General features: G+C 41.9%; 1 long non-coding RNA gene across 2 annotated transcripts in view; it reads right to left on the bottom strand.

Moving 5' to 3' along the window:
* Nucleotides 1–23,169, bottom strand: part of LOC145514710 (uncharacterized) — a 603,149-nt gene that overhangs the window by 516,110 nt on the left and 63,870 nt on the right. For both annotated transcript variants that reach the window (XR_014060310.1, XR_014060309.1), the window contains exon 3: nt 16,336–16,453. This is a non-coding gene — a long non-coding RNA (uncharacterized LOC145514710). The remainder of the gene's footprint in view (nt 1–16,335; nt 16,454–23,169) is intronic.

Raw genomic sequence — 23,169 nt, 5'->3', positions numbered from 1 at the left:
ATATATCCTTACAGTGGAATGCTACTCAATAATAAAAAGAAGCCAACTATTGATACATGTGGCAAAGTAGATGAGTCTCAAAAACACTGTGCTGACCAAAAGCCATGCACACACAAAAAGAATTTGCACTGCTAAATTCCATTCACAGAAAGTCCTGGAACAGGAGAAGCTAATCTATGGTGAAAGAAATTGGAACAGTGGTTGCTTCTGGTAGAGGGGCTAAGTAGGGAATGACAGTGGGGTGGGGACACAAAGTGGCTCCCTGGCGTGACGGAGGTGTCCTATACCGTGAGAAGGGTGTGGGTTACATGGATGGAAGCATTTGTCAAATCTGATTGAGCTGTGCAGTTAAGATATCACTATGCATGCCCATACCACACTAAGCATTCTCTATGTAAATTACACTTCCATTTTTTAAGTATTTTTTAAAGCTCAACACTTCCTATGAAATAACACAGGATATTAAGAGGACACCCCAACTTCATTTTTCCCCTTGCATGAGCCACCTCTCATGTAATGAATGTTAACAGCAAGGGTGTCCTTCCACATCCCTCTCCATGCTTCTAAGACTCAAACAGTCAAATGTACACATGTGTATGAAGGGATAAGACATCAGTTCATTTGCTTTTTAATAAGCTTCCTAGGGTGTCAGAGGATGAGATGGGTGGATGGCATCACCAATGGACTGGACATGAACTTGGGCAAACTTCGGGAGATGGTGAGGGACAGAGAGGCCTGGTGTGCTGCAGTCCATAGGGTCACAAAGAGTTGGACACAACTGGGCAGCTGAACAATGCATGTGTTTTCCACTGCTTGCTCCTATCATCTAATTATACTTCAGGTCATAGTTATATAACATCCCATTCTATGGACAAGCCATGATTTATCCACCTACTCAGGAGTCTTCACTCTCTCCACCCCAATAAAGGGCTGTCAGGCTCACCCCAGTTTTTGATATTACAAAAAATACCTTCATCATATACCTAATCTCCCTGGTGCTTTTGTTTCTATTAGAGAATTTCCCAAAGAGGGAACAGTGAATAAAAAAGATAAGTGAGTTATTTGTTTTAACGGATACTGCTGATTACTTTTCACAAAAATGTTGTAGAAATCTCATTTAGTGTTCAGTCTGATATATTTTAAGCTTCTGTAGACTGGCTTCAAAAATGAAAGTAAGTTATGAACATCGCATAATAATCATTTTAGACAATTCATTATTCCTTGAAGAGGAAAATATAACAACATAGTTAAGCTCACAAATAACTGAGTTATTCTAGTTAAATATCTCCTGAGAAGCAGGATAGCATGATGGTTGAAAACTGAAACAACCCTGGCCAAGGTACTGCCCAAGCCTGACTTAACATCAACTCCATGACCCTGAAAAAGTTACTTGATCTGTTTGCATTTGAACATCCCTGTAAACAAAAATGTAAATAGTAATAGTACCTATATCATGGAAGATTTAATAAAGGTAATACGAAGAACCTGGTGCATAGAGAGTGAGAATCTAATAGAAAGAGCTCTTTAAGTGTTTGTTATTACTGGGTAAGCTGCTTATCTTCTCTAGATATCTATTTTCCTTATCTGTAAAATGGGGACAATAACACCATTTGTCTCCTAGGGCATATAAAGTGATTGGAACAAGGCTGGTCTCTTCAACGAAACTACTAATGCCATTGTTTAAGCACAATGCTCACATAGAGGAACCAGCTAGTCACCTGCAGGCATCTAACTGTGGAGTAGATGGCACTCATGACCTCCCCAAACTCAGGAGAAAGCTAAGTTCCTGACAGGCTCACAACGCTACCGAATTCTTGGAAGGCACGCAAATCTTCCAGCCTGCAGAGAGAAATCGATAGGCACCTCTGGGAAGATTTATTTCCCTCCATGGTGAACAATGCACATTCATTTCTTCCTGTAGCTGAGGCGCCCTGAGCATTTAAGCAACTTAAACAGCTCCCCTATTGGTGGCTCACCCAAGGGGTGGACTTCCTCCTTCCAGGATGCTTCTGCAGCTGTGGACTTCAGGAGGGACATGTGGCCAGGTAAACACCTTGACAACTGAGGCTACATGACCTGAGTGTTGGGAGAGAGTCATTTATTCAAGGAACCTACAATGATTGTACCCAAGGGCCAAGATTCTTAACTGAAAAACTGAAAAATGGGTGGCTGTAGGAGATGAAGATTTCTAGAAAAGAGAGTCCCTGCCTTGCACAATGCAGCCAAGAGCCCCGCACTGGGCCATGTCCACCATTCCTGGTCCCACCAGCAGAAGGTACCTGCATCATCAATTTGGAGGCTTTCAACTTTGTTTATAACTCAATTGTGAATGTTAGCTAATTTTTTAAAAAGCTCTAGGTAAAGTCAATGATTGTATGGGGGAAAAACAAGCATAGAGAAGCCGATTTTATCTATTTACCAGGATGGAACGAATAAACTTGGCTTTGGTTTTACTAAAGACTCCTAGTGATGCTTTCAGCTGAAAGCTAAATGTCCTTTCACCTGGGGTCAGAAATATCAGCCCAGGCAGACAAATAAATCGATGGCTGTGGACATTAGCCTTTTCCCTGATGATGAGAGGTTCAGAGACTACTGTACCTGGGTTCAGGGAAAGAGCTGCAGAGAAATTTGCAGCTGTGCAGGACTGGACACTCGAGTTTGTCCACGTGCCCCAAGGTGACCAGATCACATGAAGCTCCTCACACAGACCCAGAGCACATAGCATTGATTCCCATAGGAGGATGGATCGTCCCCACCAGTGGAACATTCACACCTATATACCCAGAGAGCTTTGGTCCTGCTATCAAAGGACCACGGAAATCCAATCTGCAGCCACTAGGCTGTGTGTGGAATCTGAACAGAGAATGATGGCTGCTCTTGGAAGATAATGGATCCCTCTGTGTGTAAGCCTTGTGAATACGCCCACTTTCTAGTGTGCAAATATCCCCTGATGTCCAGGAGAGGGCCAGGTCCACTGATGGAGAACCACGTGCTTCATCCTCAGAGGTGGATTTCTGCTCCACCTCTAAGGACAATCCCCTTCCTCTAAGCAGCCCCTCCTTTCCATGTAATGGAAGGGTCAGGAGGACGACAAGGCGTATCCACCTCAGAGACCTTCTAGCCACAAGGAACAGAGTGACAGTGATTGTAGGGCTCATATAAAACCTGATATGACCATGTTCTGTATTTGAAGCCCATAAAATTGAGTCATATCTTAACGGGCTATCTCTGTAACATGTTTCAAGTGTCATAATGTGTGTATGACAGGGGGAAGGGGTCCTAGAAAAAAAAAATCAATTACCCAGGTCCTTGATTGCACTATGAAGAAAATACAATAAAATCCACCAGACAGCATGAATAACCAAAATGAAATAAAACAGTAAAAAAATAAATAAATAAAATGCATTCCATATATTTCACATAACATCAAAACTGGATCACAGTCCCAAATTATCTGATTAAAGGCTCATGAAACACCAGCAAATTGCTTATTGATTAGAGACTAAATTATTAAAAGGGTCTTTTAACCATTATCCCCACCTCCTCCCTCCACCTACTTATTCTCCACACCCACTCTCAGAGTGACCTTTTGAAAATGTAGTCACTCACCTGCTTGAACTACTTCTCTAATACATCAGAGCTACAGGGTGAAATCCAAATGTCTGAGCATAGAATTCAAGAGCCTGCCAGTCGAATCTCATCTCCCAGAAACCCCTGCCTCGCACCCTCTGTCCCAGCCTCCTCAAGGATACCTCTCCATCTCTGAAAACCAACATCCCCCACCTGGTACCACTTTCTCCATCTTTTCTGCTGTTAACTTCCTGCTTATCATTCAAACTCCAGTGCCACCTCACCTCCAGATTCTTCTGCTACATTCTTCAGAGTTCCAGTTCTGTATTTCTCACAGCACACGTTCTGTTGCAATTATTTGTCTTCCCATGTGTTTCCTACTAATCTCTTATTCCGTCACCAATGCTGGTAAACATCGGGGGGTGGGTGGATGAGCTGGATAGCTGAATGAATGCATAGCAAACAGAAAAGGCACAGCTAAGGTAGAAAAGGGTGCTGCAGTCCATGGGGTTGCAGCGTCAGACATGACTGAACCACTGCGCGACTGAACTGAAGGTGGAAAAAAGACAAAGATTAGATAGCTAGATATTGGGATAGATAGCCAGGCTAAGAATAGGACAGGCTAGGCTAGGCGATGGAGAAGGCAATGGCAACCCACTCCAGTACTCTTGCCTGGAGAATCCCAGGGACAGAGGAGCCTGGTGGGCTGCCGTCTATGGGGTCACACAGAGTCAGACACGACTGAAGCGACTTAGCAGCAGCAGCAGCAGCAGGCTAGGCAAGGCTAGAACAGAACAGATAACACAGATTTCCTAGGATTTCACTATTTCTCCTCTAAGCTCCACATGATTCATACATTCAATTTTCTAGAAAGGAAAAAGTATATATATTATTTTTGTCTCAGGTAAAAATTGGTAAGATTTGGGGGGGGGGAGCAAAAGACATGGGGCACAAATAGTTGACCCAGTTTTTTTCTTTTTCCTTTGAGTGAAACATACTTTGGCAAGTCTCAGCTTGCAGGGAAGCTCCAGAAGACAGAAAATCTCAGAAGAAGCCAGACCTAGGCTTCCAGACACGCGGGAGGATTTCACAGTTGAAGCCAGAGTATCTTTAGAAAAGTCCCTCCCACTCCCACATACTGCATTTCAGGGACAAATTGATTAAGAGCCCTCAAATATTTCTTGAGATTCATGTCAAGCCATACTCACTGCCCACCAAGCCCTGGCCAGGCCCTGTGCTGGAGTCAGGGCTGCAAACTGAGTTGGGCTCATACATTCATGTGCCATTTCTTGCCAGCTACTTCTCAAACATGCCCAAGAAATTACCATTTTAGCAGCCAGAGACTATGCACATGTCCTCATTGACATGTCTCCATTCCTATGCAGATCAATAAAATTACTAATATTTAAAATAGGCTGAGCATTTGCCAGGGACCCTGTTTCATGTGTTACATGTATGATCATGTGAGGACAACAGAACCACAAAGAAGGGATTCATGTTAGTACCTCCCCATTTTATGGATGATGACAGCAAGGTGCTGAGAGGTTCAGTAACTGAATCAAGGTCCATGGCTAGTTAGTAGCGGAGCTGGGAAGCCAGCCCACTCTTTAACCCTATGTTAAGTAATTAAAGGGCAAGAATGCATTTTCCTTCATGGGACTAAATGCAATTACTTTCATTTTCTACCTTTTAGAAATGCAACCCATAAATGTGTTTATTTTTCCTGTGGCACCCCTGCCACTGGACATGTTGTTCTGGGCGATCAAAAAAGAGAGAAGGGAACATTGGAAGACCTCTGCTAGGGGCTCTACAGTCCCTCTTCCCCAGGCCCACCACATCGTCACCCAACCTTAACCTACCTTGAAGGTCAAGAGGTATCACTGCACATCATGTTTAAGAAAGTCTCCAGATCAAAAGTTAAATACACAGTTACCATATGGCCAGGACTTCCCTGGTGGCTCAGACTGTAAAGCATCTGCCTACAATGCTGGAGACCTGGGTTCAATCCTGGGGTTGGGAAGATCTCCTGGAGAAGGAAATGGCAACCCACTCCAGTATTCTTGCCTAGAGAATCCCCATGGACAGAGGAGCCTAAAGGGCTACAGTCCATGGGATGGCAGAGTCAGGCATGACTGAAGCAACTTAGCATACACACATGCATATGTAGAGGAGTGTGATTGCTGACCATACGATAAAGAAAGAAAAGTGAAGTCACTCAGTCATGTCCAACTCTTTGCGACCCCATGGACTGTAGCCTACCAGGCTCCTCTGTCCGTGGGATTTTCCAGGCAAGAATACTGGAGTGGGTTTCCATGCCCTTCTCCAGGGGATCTTCCTAACCCCTGCATCTCCAGCATTGGCAGGTGGGTTCATTACCACTAGCACCGCCTGGGAAGCCCACTCTTCTACATATACCCAAGAGAAATGAAATGAAAACATAAGTTTTCAAAAAATAACTGTGCATGAATAGTCATAGCAGTGCTACTCATAATAGCCAAAATATTGAAACAACCCAAACACCCATCAACTTATGAGTGGATGAAAAAAATGCAGCATATGCACACAGCAGAATATTATTCAACCATATAAAAAATTAAGTAGTGATACATGCTACATGGATGAACCTTGGCATCATTAAGTTACGTGGAAGAAGTCAGAAAGTGCCACATACTGTACAGTTCCATTTATAGGAAATGTTCAGAACAGACAAGTCCACAGAAACAGCCAGGACAACAGTGGCTGCTGGGTTCAAGAAAGACAGAGGAATGGGGAGTGACTGCTAGTGGGTATCCAGCTTCTTTAGGAGGTGATGAAACTGTTCTGGAATTTGATAGTGATGATGATTGTATAACTTTGTCAATTATACTCTTCAAATGGATGAATTTTATTTTATATGAATTATATCTCAATTAAAAAAATACTCCTTTTAAAATTAGCAACCGCAGGGACTTCCCTGGAAGTCCAGTGGTTAAGACTCTGTGCTTTCAACGCAGGAGATATGGGTTCAACCCCTGGCTGGGGAACTAAGATCCCATATGCCGTGCAGCCAAAAAAAATGAGCAACTGCATTAAAAAATCTGCCTTGAAATTGCAAGAGATTCTCCATATAAGAAACTTGATAGATGCATTCCCAATTTTAACTAAATCCATAAAAAAAAATACACACTATTACCAATAAAGAGCAGTGAAGCTGGAAAAAACTGCAATAAAACACCAATAATTCATGGGGTCGCAAAGAGTCGGACACGACTGAGCGACTGAACTGAATACCTATATTTCCATCAGTCATGCTAGAGTAAAGATGGAATTATCCCTCTGTCTGTATAAAATTACTATAAATTTGTTGCCATATGAAGAGACAATAATACACAGCCAAAGATTATAGAAGAAAAATATTAGAGACATGGCAAGAAAATAATAAAATTATCTTTTTTAAGTTTCTATCATGTTTGTTGCATTTGTCAGGGTCTTTTTTAAATGAGTGATTTGTTATATCTCTTCTTGTTATAAATAAAAAATTTACTTTCAAAACAATAAGGAACAAGATGAGGAGGTGATCAGAAAGTCCTTCTGGGCTAGGGTAGCTTCAAATCCGTATGAATACGGCTTCTTCTTTTCTGTCTCTTCCTTCCATGCAGTCAGGGTGGAGAGACCTGTGACAGGGGCGTGGTTTTCCATCCCTTTTGCCTGTTCTCTCTACTGTCTCAGGACTCCAGACTCAGGGGCCACCCAAGACCAACAAGCCAGGGATGAACAAGCCGCCCCAGAAATGGGGACTCTCTTCTGTTCTGATGCTCTCAAAACTTCTCCGCAAGGGTCTCTAAGTGAAGTTTTTTCTCTCAGCAAGGTCTGTTCTTAAGGCACACGGATAGAGAGAGCTACTCTGATGTCTCTAGAGTCCACTTAGATTTTCAAAAGGAGTTCTTCACAGCAGAAATCGATTTAGTTCTTGGGGTTAAACATCCCTTAAACAGTGTAACACACTTTCCTGGCCTCCCCCTTCCTCTTCCTCTTAGTCCTCCCCTTCCTTCTTCTTCTTCCCCTTATCTGGGAAGAGCTTTCCCTCATGGACATCATAGAAGGGAGACTGGATAGAGATAAGGATTCAGGAATTCCTGGGTCCTCTGACTATGATAAAATCTCAGATTCCTCACTCCCTGAAAAAGGAAAAGTGTGATCCCAGTATGGAGAAGGGACCAGACTAGATGGGTCCTTGCCAGGATGAGGCCTCCCTGGCCTCAGGGAGGTCTAGAGACCGAAGTCTAGAGAAGACAAAAAATGGATTCTAAAAGTGGAGACTGGAGGTGAGGACCCACCAGGCAGACACTGGAAGAGCTTGAATGCTAGTATTTCTCTCCTCACATGACCTAGGGTTTCATATTCTAACAGTATCCCTTAGCAACACACACATATGCCCCCAGCCAGAAATGCTAAAACCAAGAAGAGAAACTCATTGCAATTCTACTAACTGCCCACCCACTTCCATGTCGAGTCCCGGAGACAGACACTAACAACTGGGAAGAGATGGATGTTGAAGGATAAATGTCACTGGTCCCATTAATTCTCCAGGTCACTTTGCAGATTTCCTCTGTTCTGAGATGGATGGTTGATACTATGCTCATAATAATGACCATCAAACCTCGGCATTTGTTTAACATTTTATAATTTATGTGAACTTATTTGATCTGCAGAGCTTCGTGAAGTATGACAGTATCAATCTAACAACTGCATTGATAAGAAAACGGAGACCCAGGGAGGGGAAGTGATGGGCTGGCCAAAGACTGCCAACTTTGCAAGGATTATTTTATCTAATAAGTTATCTCAGTCTCCCTAATATGAATAAAAAATCTCCTAAGTTTAAAGAGTCAAATTAATCTAGCCTGAGGCTTTCTTTGGATGCCTTTAATACATGGAGAGTGGGGGTTGCCTCCAAATATAGTTCATTCTTGGGGAAAAGACCTCCTGCCACATTGCCCATGGATTTTATTAAAAAAAAAACACAACAACAACAAAAAAAAACCTGTTGCTGGCCAGCTCTCTTTCCAGACAATAGGCTCCTCTCCAGCCTCAGTCACGACTCATCTTAGACAAAAGAGAGCGAAAACACCCACAGAAGACCCCATGGGAGTGTCCGTGTAAAAGCTGTCGCCGGCTTAACAGCAACACATTCCAAATATCCCAACCACTGAGGGCAGGTCATACAGCTCTGAGCCCGTGCTCTTTCTGAAGCCCTGTGTGAGTAGGGACTTCCGCCAGGGTCCTCAGTTCCTCTGGTGCTGCCACGCCCAAGCATCCACCAAGCTGGGAGGTCCAGCCTACACCCAACCAGAGAAAATCAGATCCAGCTGGGAGAGGAAGGCAGAGAGGAGACAGGAAGCCACAGACATGCGAGCAGTCCAGACCCAGATCAGGAAGTGGGAGCAGGTGATCAAGCCCGGAACCTCTGATAGAAGCAGGACAAAGGAGTATGAAACCCACCCCCCCAAATTCAGCTCTCCTATGCTAAAAAGGAGGTAGAAACCGATGCCAAGCCAGTGGCTTGTCATGGGAGAGACCAGAGTGGAAGCCTTTCACAAATACCATGTTACATTGCTGACATATGATCTTTTACTCTCGGGTTCACACCGTCTTAGTCCATGTGTGCTGCTGTAACAAAATACCACTGACTTGGTGGCTTATAAACAACAGAAAGCTATTTCTCACAGTTCAAGAGGCCAGGAAATCCAAGATCAAGATGCCAGGGGATTCAGGGTCTGGTGAGGAGTCACTTCCTAGTTCATGGAGGGATGTCTTTTTGCTACGTCTTTCATAGCAGCTGTAAAAGAGCTCTCTGGGCTCTCTATCATAAGGGCACCCCATTCATAAAGGCTCTTGATCACCTCCAAAGGTCCCACCTCCAAAAGCCATTAGATTGGGGATTAGGTTTCAATATATGAACTTGAATGGGTAGGGGCTGGGGAGAGACAAGTCTATAGAGGTACCATTCCCCAAATCTAGATCAAAAATGTATTTGCCAAATCCACTCCATCAATCAGAACTTCTCTGACGTTAACAAATTCTACTTTTTTTTAAATGGTAAAACCCCCAAGGAGTAGAATGAACTATGATTTGTATAAAGTTTTTTAATCAGTGTAGGCATCAATTTTAGATTAACCATCATGAAGGACTGTGAGCTTCCATGGGAGAGAGGGGAAAGAGATTTATAAGAGATCCTCAGCATAGCAGAAGCATTCAGAGTGGAGGCTGGGGAAGCCTGGAGTCAGTAAACAACACCCAGGCCCTTGAGTCAGACCCCAGGGAGATAGGAGGGTGCCAACGGCCGGCTATGTCCATGCCCCATGCTCTAAGGTGTCAGTCATGGGAGTCAGACTCGGTGCCACTGAACTCCTCCCACAGTCTACAATCATCAAGCTAGCAAATGCCTGCAGCTGAGGAAAACAGCTGCTGGACAGAATCACATTTATCATAATCCGTCACAGTTTTGTAGCACTTCCTCAGCTTGGTCAGGGCTGAACACCTCACATACATATTCCCAGAGAATCTCCCCAGCATCCCAGGAGGGTGGTGGTATAATCCTCCTTTTACACACATGAAAACTGAGACTTGAGAAAGTAACACACCCTGGACCACACAGCTTGTGAGCAGCAGAGCTGATATTTGGTCCAGGTCCACTTTTCTGTGAAGCATCTACTTTTACTCACCACTGAGATGTTCCACTTTCACGTACCCAGACAGAGTAAACATACATGCAGGCTGGCACTGACGGGATATGATAAGTATTTGAATGAATTGGCAGTGGCCCTGAGAAAATGACCGCCTCCCTCCTATCTACAGCAAAAGTATTATACCTTGGTTTTAAGGGACAAGTTAAATGATCCTCAAGGAGAGTACCTCGTGTTAGTTTCCCAGGGCTGCTCTAACAAAGCACTAAAAATGGGGTGGCTTAAAACAACAGAAATGTATTGCCTCATAGTTCTGGAGGCTGGAAGTCCTAAATCACAGTGTTGCAGGGTCATGCTCTCTCTGACAACTTTAGTGGAAAATCCTTCCTTGTCCCTTCCAGCTGCTGGTGTTGGCCAGAAATCCTCGGCATCCCTTGACTTGAAGAGGCAGCACTCCAGTTACACAGCCAACTTCTTCCTGGGAGTCTTCACACCATCTTCCCTCCGTGTATGTCTGGCTCTAGGTCCAAATTTTCCCTTTTTTATAGGGAGCTCAGACATATCGGATTAGGACCCACCCAAAGGACCTCAGGCTTCCCTGGTGGCTCAGATGGTAAATAATCTGCCTGTAATGTAGGAGACCCAGGTTTGATCTCTGGATTGGAAAGATCCCCTGGAGAAGGAAATAGCTACCCACTTCAGTATTCTTGCCTGGAGAATTCCGTGGACAGAGGAGCCTGGCGGGGTATAGTCCATGGGATTGCAAAGAGTTGGACACAACTGAGTGATTAACACATACACACACTGAAGTCTTGTAGTGGAGTTAAAAATAAATGTGTAAGAACAAGGTGAGAATTAACAAAAAAAAAATCATGTCTTAACTACATCAATTATAATCGGAGAGTTGATCATGTAGAATGCCAAGAAGCATCTTAGGTAAAGTCCATAAAACTTTTGGGGCTTCCCAGGTGGCATTAGTAGTAAAGAATCCACCTGCTAATGCAAGAGAAGCAAGAGACACACGTTCGATCCCTGAGTCGGGAAGATCCCCTGGAGAAGGGAGAGGCAACCCACTCCAGTATCCTTGCCTAGAGAATCTCAAGGTGGGCTGCAGTCCATGGGCTCACAAAGAGTCGGACACGACTGAGTGACTAACACTAAGAATCGCATCTTGATTACCTCTGTAGAGACCATACTTCCAAATAAGGTCACATTCTTAAGTACTAGGAGTTAGGACTTCAGCATATCTTTGGGATGGGGGGGGGGACATCACTGAACCCATCATGTACCTCAACTGTTAACCCTCAAAGTTCGACTCTGATTTCTTTACTGCCTGCTCCTGGCCCCCACCTACTCCCAACATGAGAATAGTTATGTCCTCAAGTCCTTGCAGTGCTGGCAATCATCTGGATCTATGGTTAAGACACCCCTGTTCCCAGCCCTCACCCTCACCCCATCAAGCACCATCCCTATTGTTCTGCCCACCGGATTTCTAAGAAGCACAGAGGCGTCTTTCCTGGCAACTGGCCAACTTCCCTTTCATCCCTACTTGCTAACGGCATCTGTCATACGCACCCTCCACGCACTAACAGCCCTGGTGCCTTTCTATCACAATCAGCTTTTTGTCTGCTGCTTCCGGTTGGGTGTCTACAGGCAGCTGGGGACAGTCAGCTGCTTTCCCCAACACTATTGTGTGCTTAAGAAGAAAAACTTAAGTCTTTTTAATTAACCACCATCTTTCAACATGAAAGTGGAGAGCATAACCACTTTACCTCACTTCACCTCGCAGATGTACTCCTGAGGCAAGAAGAAGCAGGCAAGGACTTCATAACAATACAATCCATAACAATAGAGTCTGCACTGCTCCTGAGCACTTTCTCATCTACAATGTCTTATAGATAAGCAGGGTGGGGTGGGAGTGGGCAGGAATCCCCATTGGGGTAGATGGGGAAACTGAGGTCAGTGTCTGTGGTTAAATAACTGGTAAGTGGTCTCCTGGGCCAGCTCTCATCCTATTTTGTCACATCTCTGCTGTCCACAAGGCTGAGAGGGACTTCAGTATTTATACAAACACTGAGTAAGGAGGACAGCTAGCTTCCAAGATGGCCCATGTTCTTCCAGCCGCACTAGCTTTCAGCTGGAGGAAAGACTGGTTTCCATGGTGCCCCAGGGCCTTTGAACTTGCTTCCAGCAGTCTTCCTTCCAGAAGTTAGCTCCTGTGTCAGCCTCAGAGAAGTATTTCTCTCTTTTTTTAACTTTACTGAGAAATAATTGACAGATACAATTGCACATATTTATAAAGTGTGAAACATGTGACGGTATGACATACATATACATTATAGGACGATTAACAAGATCAAGATTATTAACATATCCATCACCTCACATAACTAACATAATTAACTCTTTTTGTGGGGGGGGGCGGGGAATGATTAATACATACTCTCAACAACTTCCAAGTACACAATACTGCATTATTAACTGTAGTTAGCCTGCTGTACATGAGATCCTGATAATTCATTCTTCTTATAACTGAAAATTTGTACTTTTTGACCTATGGGTAAATAAAGAAAATGTGCTATAAATACACACACACAATGGAATATTCAGCCATAAAAAAGAAGGGAATCCTGCCATTTGCAATATGGATATATCCTGCCACTATGGTAAGTGAAATAAGCCATCAGAAAGACAAGTACTATATGGTATCACTTATATGGGAATCTTCAAAAAAAAATACAGACATACACACACAAAAATTATTTCAGGGATTTCCCTGGTGATCCAGTGGTTAAGACTCTCGGCTTCTACTTCAGGGGCCCAGGTTCAATCCCTGGTCAGAAAATTAAAATCCCACATGCCACACGGCACAGCCAAAAAAATTATTTCATAGAAACAGAAAATCAAGTGGTGGTTGCCAGGGGCTGGAGGAGGGGGAAATAGAGTGATGGAGGTCAAAGGGAAACAGGAGGGAAGGAGGCAGGGCACAAACTTTACAAGAATGACACACAGCCCAAGGACATAAACTGACTAGAACCAAATGGATCTAAGACAGTGGACAAATCCAACTTCTACTAGACCTGAGCTTCATTATACACATTCTCGTCTGGAAAATTCCATGGACAAAGGAGTCTGGAAGGCTACAGTCCATGGGGTCACAAAGAGTCGGACAGAACTGAGCAACTGAGCACCCACATGTACACTTGTAACAACACATCAGCAAACTAAATGACACACCCACAGGCACCATGACAGCTCCAAAGCCAATCATCAAAGACCAAAGAGGAGGTGGTGGCCCAGTTCCTGGAAATCTCCACTTCTTCCCCAAAACAGTTGGAATAATCCTCCCACTCATTAGCCTATGAAATTATTCAGCCCATAAAAGCCGACAACACCACATTTCCAGGATGCTCTAGCCTTCTGTGATGGCCCACACACTGTCTGTGGAGTCTGTTTCTTTCTAAATAAATCCACTTCTTACCTATCACTTTGGCTCTCACTGAATACTTTCTATAATGAGACCTCAAGAATCTGAAACCAGGTGTGTGATCTCAGTTGAAAAACTGTGGGTTTTGGCTGGGTTTGCATCCCAGCCATATGGATTCAAGTGACAAACTGGATTTGGGCCAGGTTTGAGTCCTGGCCACATGGGTTAGAATCCCAAACTGGATTTTGGCTGGGTTTGAGTCCCAGCACATGGATTCAAATTCCAATCTGAAGTGAACAGTTTCACCTTCTTCTGTACCACTCCCCCACCCTCCAGTACTTTGTTGATAACTAGAATATGACTAAGGTGACAGTACACAATTTGACAAATTTTTGAGACACTCACATGATACGTGGTCTAAACATTACACAAAATGCTTAAAATTGAGACCAGCAGAAAAGTTTGTGTCACCAAAGGGCTAAAATTTATCATATGTGACTTTGGGCTGTAATCAGTATTTTATTTGTCTCTTCTTTGAGATCATGAACTCCTTGAGGACAGTGACCATGTATACTCCTCTGTTTCCAGGACACAGCACAGGCAACAAATGTTTGTGGAATGAATGAATCAGTGAATGAATAAGTAAGCACACTGTGTAGTTAAATAAGAAAATACTTTGCAATGCCAGCGAACACTGCCCAATAAATGAGCTTTATAAGATTGGAATTTCTTTTTTTTTTTTTTAATAAATTTATTTATTTTAGTTGGGGGCTAATTACTTTACAATATTGTAGTAGTTTTTGCCATACATCGACATGAATCAGCCATGGGTTTACATGTGTTCCCCTTCCTGGACCCCCCACCCACCTCCCTCCCCATCCCATCCCTCTGGGTCATCCCATTGCCCCAGCCCTGAGCATTTGTCTCATGCCTCAAACATGGAATGGTGTTCTGTTTCACATATAATAATATACATGTTTCAATGCTATTCTCCCAGAACGTCCCACCCTCACCTTCTCCCTCAGAGTCCATAAGACTGTTCTATGTATCTGTGTCTCTTATTCTGTCTCGTATATAGGGTTATCGTTACCATCTTTCAAATTCCATATATATGCATTAGTATACTGTATTGGTGTTTTTCTTTCTGGCTTACTTCACTCTGTATAATGGGTTCCAGTTTCATCCATCTCAATAGAACCAAGATTGGATTTCAATATCACAATTTTCTTTCATAAGAGACCACTTGAATATATGTTAGAACGAAGAATTTTCTATTTTATTTTCCATGCAGACTTTTTCATAGTCTTATAAGTTTGGGGGCCCATGTGCCATATTTTCCATCCTGATCACTTACAAAGCATCAGTTCAGTTCAGTTCAGTCGCTCAGTCTTGTCCAAATCTTTGCGACCCCATGGGTTGCAGCAGGCCAGGCCTCCCTGTCCATCACCAATTCCCGGAGTTTACTTAAACTTATCTCCATTGAGTCAGTGATGCCATCCAACCATCTCATCCTCTGTCATCCTCTTCTCCTCCTGCCTTAAATCTTTCCCAACATCAGGGTCTTTTCAAATGAGTCAGATCTTCGCATCAAGTGGCCAAAGTATTGGAGTTTCAGCTTCAACATCAGTCCTTCCAATGAACACCCAAGACTGATCTTTAGGATGGACTGGCTGGATCTCCTTGCAGTCCAAGGGACTCTCAAGAGTCTTCTCCAACACCACAGTTCAAAAGCATCAATTCTTCGGCACTCAGCTTTCTTCATAGTCCAGCTCTCACATCCATACATGACATGACTATTGGAAAGACCATAGCCTTGACTGGACGGACATTTGTTAGCAAAGTAATGTCTCTGCTTTTTAATATGCTGTCTAGGTTGGTCATAACTTTTCTTCTAAGGAGTAAGCATCTTTTAAATTCAGGGCTTCAGTCACCATCTGCAGTGATTTTGGAGCCCCCCAAAATAAAATCTCTCACTGTTTCCATTGTTTCCCCATCTCTTTGTCATGAAGTGATGGGATCCAATGCCATGATCTTAGTTTTCTGAATGTTGAGTTTTAAGCCAACTTTTTCACTCTCCTCTGTTACTTTCATCAAGAGGCTCTTTAGTTCTTCTTCATTTTCTGCCATAAAGGTAATATCATCTGCATATCTGAGGTTATTGATATTTCTCCCAGCAATCTTGATTCCAGCTTGTGCTTTATCCAATCAAGTGAAAGTCGCTCTGTCATGTCCGACTCTTTGCGACCCCATGGACTATACAGTCCATGGAATTCTCCAGACCAGAATACTGAAGTGGGTAGCCTTGCCCTTCTCCAGGGGATCTTCCCAGCCCAGAGATTGAACCCATGTCTCCTGCATTGCAGGTGGATTCTTTACCAGCTGAGCCACAAGGGAAGCCCAAGAATACTGGAGTGGGTAGCCTACCCTTTCTCCAGTGGATCTTCCCAACCCAAGAATCAAACCAGTCAGATTCTTTAACAACTGAGCTCAAAGAAGCCCTGATACAAAGCATATCAACATATTAAACCCCAAACTCACACCATATGCACCCTCTGAGGACAGATCCATTATCCTTGGTCAAAACTGCTCATGATATTTAGGAATAAACACAGTAGATAACCAAAAAACAGCAATACAAGGTCTCAGAAAGAGGAGAAATTTTGAAGTCAGACTGACCTGGCTCTTTTAGGGGACCAGTGCTCCTCATATTTTATGCAGAATGGAATCACCCAGTGCAGAGAGGATGGAATATCTTGTGATTATACAGCTTGCTTCTCTAGTTCTAAGGTGAGGCCTGATTAAAAAAAAAAAAGAAAAGTGAACAGATAATCAAGCCAGAAAACTCATAAACAGGTGATCAAACTTAATTCAAAGCTTACTATTTCATGTGCATGGCATTCTCAAGCCTAAGACTTTGCACTGTGTTTTATATCATGGAAACAATTAAAGCTGACATTTCTAAAGGGAGGAAGCTGAGGAAGAGCGAAGCTGGGACTTGAGGTATGAGGTATGGGGAAAGCATTCAACTCCCTGACTGGGCATTTAAGACCATTCATGATGTGACTGTCCTCCACCTGATTCTCTGGTCACCCCCTCACCACAGCCCACTTCCACCATGCTCGGTACATGCCACACTACTGCCTGGTCCTGAACAATTGGTTCTCTCTGCACCCCTGCCCCCCACCCCCAAACAAGGACCTTTTTGTACATGTCATTCCCATCACTGACTGTTCTTCTTTACCTGCCCAGGATATAAACACCTGACCATCTTTCAATAATTAGCTCAAGCACCACTTCACCTACAAGCCTTCCTTGATTCTCCTACATGAGTTGACCTCTCCCTGTTCTGGCCTGCCCCACCATACCCTCCACAGATTGCCATTGCTTATATTTACTTATGATCTGTTCATACACCTGTTTCCTGCTCCTCAACTGAGCTCCCTGAAGTAACCATTGTGTCCTGTGTCTATAGAGGCCACCCCTCTTTCTTGGCAGATCTTTGTCTCTGTGGAATGAATGAAAAATGAATGAATCTTTGTGGCAACACAACCTGGATGCCTAATTCTATCACTGCCCTGATCACATTACATTGCAATGTCTTGCTTACACATCTATTTCCCCATGAGACGGTGAGCTCCTTGAAGACGGGTCCCAGACCCTGCCAGTACCCATCTTCATCACCTGTCAATGCTCAATAAATATTTGTTTAATGAATATAAGTTGCTTTGGGTGGAAGTCAGATAAGGCTCCTTCAGAATACAAAAGATAAATGCACGATGATAAAGATTTTAAAGGGCTGTCAAGTTCATGTGTTGATTTATAGAGCAAATTAATATGACAGCATCAACACTTCCAGCTCTCCCCAGTCAGTTTTAGCAATTATGTGCACCCAGGGCAGGGCGCAGCTGTTCTTGAGATGTGACACGAGAGAGGTCTCCCCTGGCTTGCTCAAAGGTCTTCAAGATATTTTTAGTCAACAAACAACCATGTGTCACTCATCAGACATCCCATTAAATCAAATTGTACAACTAGTTAGACAGTTTTCAATATTAATTGTGAAGGCTTTGCACGTGATTTCAATCCTGCTGGGTGCTGAGATTGCCCTAAAGCCAGGGAGCCTACCCCAAATCCAGGAAGCCTACCCAAAAGCCAGCCCCATATAAGTATATGCATACGCAGGCATGAAAAACACTGACCCCAGTGGCTTCACTCACTGCCTAAGGTCTGGTCCTGCCCATGTCAGTGCAATTTTGTACCAATTTCCACAGGGAATTAGCAACATGAGATATAATAAGCTGGTATATTCTCTACCCCAAAACTCCTGAAAATATCTAATATTACAGGAAATGTCTAAACTCTCCTGCCATAAAGTAAACTTAGAAGTTTTATCAAGGGAGGCTACATAGTCCACATAAAATGTTGAGTTCTGTGATGCAAATAGATACCATTCTGGCCCACCACGAGTCCTCATCTCTGAGCACAGGAGGGGAGGCTCGGGAGAGGGAGGAGTAGCTTTTTGTTATAAATCTCTCAGGTGTCTGGACATCCTGGAAGGTCACTGAGTGAGCTGATGTGCTGACTCAGTGATATCCAAGGCTCAAGGAGTGGAGAAATCCACCCAGGAATGAGGCCCACCTTGTAACAGAGCCAGCCCTCCAATGTGGAAGAAGAGAACAAAATCAGGTATGACTCTCCCAGTCCCAGCCCAGCTGTCCTGTCCCTTAAGACCTCCACGATAATGGACTCTCCCTCTTGCTTTCTGGGGGAAAATATTTTAACTTTATGTAAGCAGATATCAGTTGTAAAATATACTGAAAATTACAGTGGAAAGCAGAACCACATTCAAAATATCTACAGCAATCATATTGCATCTAAAAATACATTTAACAAGAAAAATATAAGCACTGTCTATGAAAATGTACTAAAAGGCATTTTCAAAAGACCTAGAGTGAGAGATGATATCCTTGGATGTGAAGACACACACTGTATACTTCTTTCCTCTTCTCCAAAATAATGTGTTAATATAGTGCAACTTCAATCAGAATCCTAATTGTTATTTTAATTTAACAAATTGATCATTAAGGTCACATGGGAAGCAAATGTGAAAGACGAGTGAAGACGTATGTGAAAGAATAATACTGCAGGGAACTTGAAAGCCAGTTCCAAACGTCAAAATTTATATTATCTAAAATAATTCAGTTTGGTACAGATTTTGTCAGGGTACAGAAATACTTGAAATGGCCCTTAGCAGGTAACTAAGACCCAAAGACTAAGGGAACCCAGGAAGCCAAGAAAGGGACCCAAAAAGTCAGAAAAATGAGCTGAAAGAGGACCCTAAGATCTATAGAGCAGATTGTTAGTATAACAAGGTCTGTGTTGTCTTGGCCCATTTACATATGTGAACAGAAAAAAATCCACAAACTCTTCTTGTCCCTCATCCTCAAGGGAAAAAAAAAAAAAAAAGAGCATGGTACCAGCAAAGAAACAGGCATTGATCAGTGTAACAGAATGAAGGACAAAGAACACTTATTATATATAACTTAGTGAGTAAAAAGTGGCCTCTCAAGTCAACAGGGAAAATATTATTTTCTAAAGGTTGTTGGAAAATTGCCTGTCTGTTGAACAGACTGATGACTGATAGATGATTTATAGATAGGATACATACATTCCTGTTTCGCTCCACACATAACAAAATTTCGGTGATTAAAAATCTAAATGTTAAATAAAGAAATGTAAAACCACTAGAAGAAAATATAAGAAAATTATTATGACTTGAAGGTAAAGTAGACCTTTTTAAAAAATGTTACAGAAAATTCAGGAGTCACTAAAGGAGGGATGGCAAGTCTGGCTACATAAAAACTTTAAGTCTTTCATATTAAAATAAGTGCCAGGTTAAGGAAAAATAATTACAAAATGTCCAACTGAAAGAGTATAAACACTCATAATATGTTGAAAGTGCCTACAAATAAACAATAAAGAGGATTCAACTTTAAATGAGCCAAATTTTAAGCAGGCAATTTACAAAATAAGGAAGAGAAATGGCCAATAAACTTGTAAAAAGGATGATTTTCATTATTGATCAAACTGCTTTATGATCAAATAAATACATCAAAGCAAGATTTTCCCCATTAGACTTAAAACAGGTTAATGAGATTGCGAGAAAACAGTATTCTCATCCATTCTTAGTAGAAATTAAAATTGACACACCTTTCTTAGAAGGCAGTTATATAATACACTTCAAAGATCATAGTCCTTGGCCTTGCATTCTATTTCTAGTAATTTTTCATTCAAAAATACTCTTTCATATCATGGATATATATTGCCACATGATTTGTAATAGTAAAATTTTGAGAAGAAATATATATCTATATATTTATATGTATTCAAATGCTGCTGCTGCTAAGTCGCTTCAGTCGTGTCCGACTCTGTGTGACCCCATAGATGGCAGCTCACCAGGCTTCCCCGTCCCTGAGATTCTCCAGGCAAGAATACTGGAGTGGACTGCCATTTCCTTCTCCAGTGCATGAAAGGGAAAAGTGAAAGTGAAGTCGCTCAGTCGTCCGACTCTTAGCGACCCCGTGGACTGTAGCCTACCAGGCTCCTCTGTCCATGGGATTTTCCAGGCAAGAGTACTGGAGTGGGGTGCCATTGCCTTCTCCGATATATTCAAATACATTACTGTAAAACTATATAATGGAATATTCTTCAGCCAAGAGAAAGGATGAGTTAGATCTCATCCTAACTACTAAAAGTGATACGAACTGATGTTCAAACATGAATATATACTGAGTGGCACTTCCTATTTGAATTCAAGACTGTGGGGTTTGCACACAACCACTTTTACATTGCAACTGTGTCTTCTAACAAATAATGATTCTCAAGACTCAGGAGATGTTAGAATTTGAATACCTTATGATTATTTTTTTGTTTTACCACATACTACATACATAATAATTTCACAGTAACAATATTAATACTATCATCACCAATATGGTTACTGAAAGTTAAAAAAGAACTTTTTTCAGTGCAGCCACTATGGAAACAGTACAGAGGTTCCTCAAAATACTAAAAATAGAGTTGTTATATGACCCAGAAATCCCACTCCTCCACCTACATCCAGACAAAAGTATAATTCGAAAAGATACATGTATCTCTATGTTCACAGCAGCACTATTTACAATAGCCAAGACATGGAAACAACCTACATGTCCATAAACAGATGAGTGGATAAAGATGTGGTACATATATACAATGGAATATTACTGAGTCATCAGAAAGAACGAAATAATGCCATTTGCAGCAACGTGAATGGCCCTAGAGATTATCATACTAAGCAAAGTAAGTCAGAAAAAGAAAGACAAATATCATATGGTATCACTTATATGTGGAATCTGAAATACAATACAAATCAACGTATCTATGAAACAAAAACAGATTCACTGATATAAAGACTTGTGGCGGCCAAGTGGAAGGGGAGGAAGGGGAGAGAAGGAATAGGAGCTTGGGTTCGGCCAGGCAAACTATTCAATATAGGATGGATAAACAACATGGCCTTACTGTATAGCACAGGAAACTACATTCAATACCCTGTGACAAGCCATAGTGGAAAACAATATGAAAAAGCATATACATATATATAATTGAGTCACTTTGCTATACAAAAGAAATTAACACAACATGGTAAGTCAACTTGACTTCAATAAAAGTTTTTTAAAAGAAATAAAGTAATTTCTTAAAATTTTATCTTCTTATTCTCCTCCCACTTTTAGAACTACTATCTATTTACTCTGCCAGAGCATTTAGCATTTAGCACAGACTAGTCTCTCTCTCGTTAATCTTTTATTTTTATTTTTTGTTAGTTCTGCAAGTAATCCTATACTTAGAGCTTACCACAATTCTTTACATTAATGTCTTCCTAGTTAACTGGGCAGTCTGAAGCTCAGTTACTAGTAGAGTCCTCTTTAAAGTCTCAGAGTAATTAAATTTCCTGAGTCCTTACATACTGATAATAGTTTGTTCCCTTTTTTACTTGAATGTCAGAGTTTGTGAACACAAACTCCTTGTCTCACACATTCCTTCCTCAAGTACATTAAGTACATTAACCCAATTTCTCCTGAAAAATGAAGTATAAATTTCCAAAATTTTGATGATGATTTAACTCCACTTCCCTTGAAATCACTAGGTCTTTGGGCCTGGATACCCACAGATTTTTCTTTTCTTTATGGTCTGGTAATTTTACTAGAATATGTCTTGGAATTCACTGTTTTGCTTCAATATTCCCAGGGACAGAAAATATGAAGCATACTTTCCATTTTTAATTTTAAATCATATTTTTTCCAGTAAACTTTTCTTGAATTATGCTTTTGGAGGTCTTTTCTGTGCTTTAGCCTTGGTTTTCTTTTTTTTTTTTTTTGTAAGCATCACTTTTTTTTTTTAGGTTCTCATTAGTTATCTATTTCATCCATAATAGTGTATATATGTCAATCCCAATCTCCTGATTCATCCCGCCCCCTCTCCCCTCCTTGGTAACCATAAATTTTTTCTCCACACCTGTGACTTATTTCTGCTTTGCAAACAAGTCCATCCATATCACATTTTCCTAGATTCCGCATATAAGCAATATTATACAATATCTGTTTTCCTCTTTCTGACTTACTTCACGCTGTATGACAATCTCCAGATCCATCCACGTCTCTGAAAAATGGCACTATTTCACTCCTGCTTATGGCTGAGTATTTCATGTTGGTTTTCTTCTTTCTTGTTCCTGTGTTGGATTGTCTCTGCTTATCTTCAATATTTCTCTCTCCTGAATCCTTTTCCTTTCCTATTTTCCTTTTTCTTGGATTTTTTTTTCTTCTGTCACCTTCTATTTCTATTAAGATGTTTATATTCTTTCCCGTTCCTTGCCGTTTAGTCTTTATTTCTTTTTATTTCTAATTCTTTCCTGAGTTCTCTCTCTCTGTGCCTGTTTTTCTAATCGTATCTTGTATCACAATGTCTTTCATTCACTTGAAATAGGAAGTTAGTAATACACTTTTGTTCTGCTTTTTGGCATGTCTCTTTGCCTGAGGAAATGTTACTCTTCTTTTTTTAAAAAATAAATTTTTATTTATTTATTTCAGGGTCTTCTGTGCTGCACGGGCATGTCTCTAGTTGCTGTAAGTGGGGGCTAATCTTTGTTGCAGGGCTCGGGCTTCTCATTGCGGTGGCTTCTCTTATTGCGGAGCACGGGCTCTGGGCATGTGGGCTTTGGTAGTTGTGGTCCCCAGGCTCCAGAGCACAGGCTCAACCGTTGTGGCGCACGGACTTAATTGCTCCGTGGCCCACGGGATCTCCTCAGGTCAAGAGTCAAACCAGCATCTCCTATATTAGCAGGCGGATTCTTTATCACTGAGCCACCAAGGGAGCCCAGGAAATGTTATTCTGCTCCTTATTCTCTTGCTTTCTCACAACAACTTTGTCTCGGATTTCATCTTGATTCTTTTCTATGGCTCTTTTTAGGTGAAAATA

The sequence above is a fragment of the Giraffa tippelskirchi genome, chromosome 7, assembly GCF_054371585.1.
Source record: "Giraffa tippelskirchi isolate mGirTip1 chromosome 7, T2T-mGirTip1v1.2.pri, whole genome shotgun sequence".
Lineage (NCBI taxonomy): Eukaryota > Metazoa > Chordata > Mammalia > Artiodactyla > Giraffidae > Giraffa > Giraffa tippelskirchi.
This window is presented reverse-complemented; position numbering and strand designations above follow the sequence as displayed.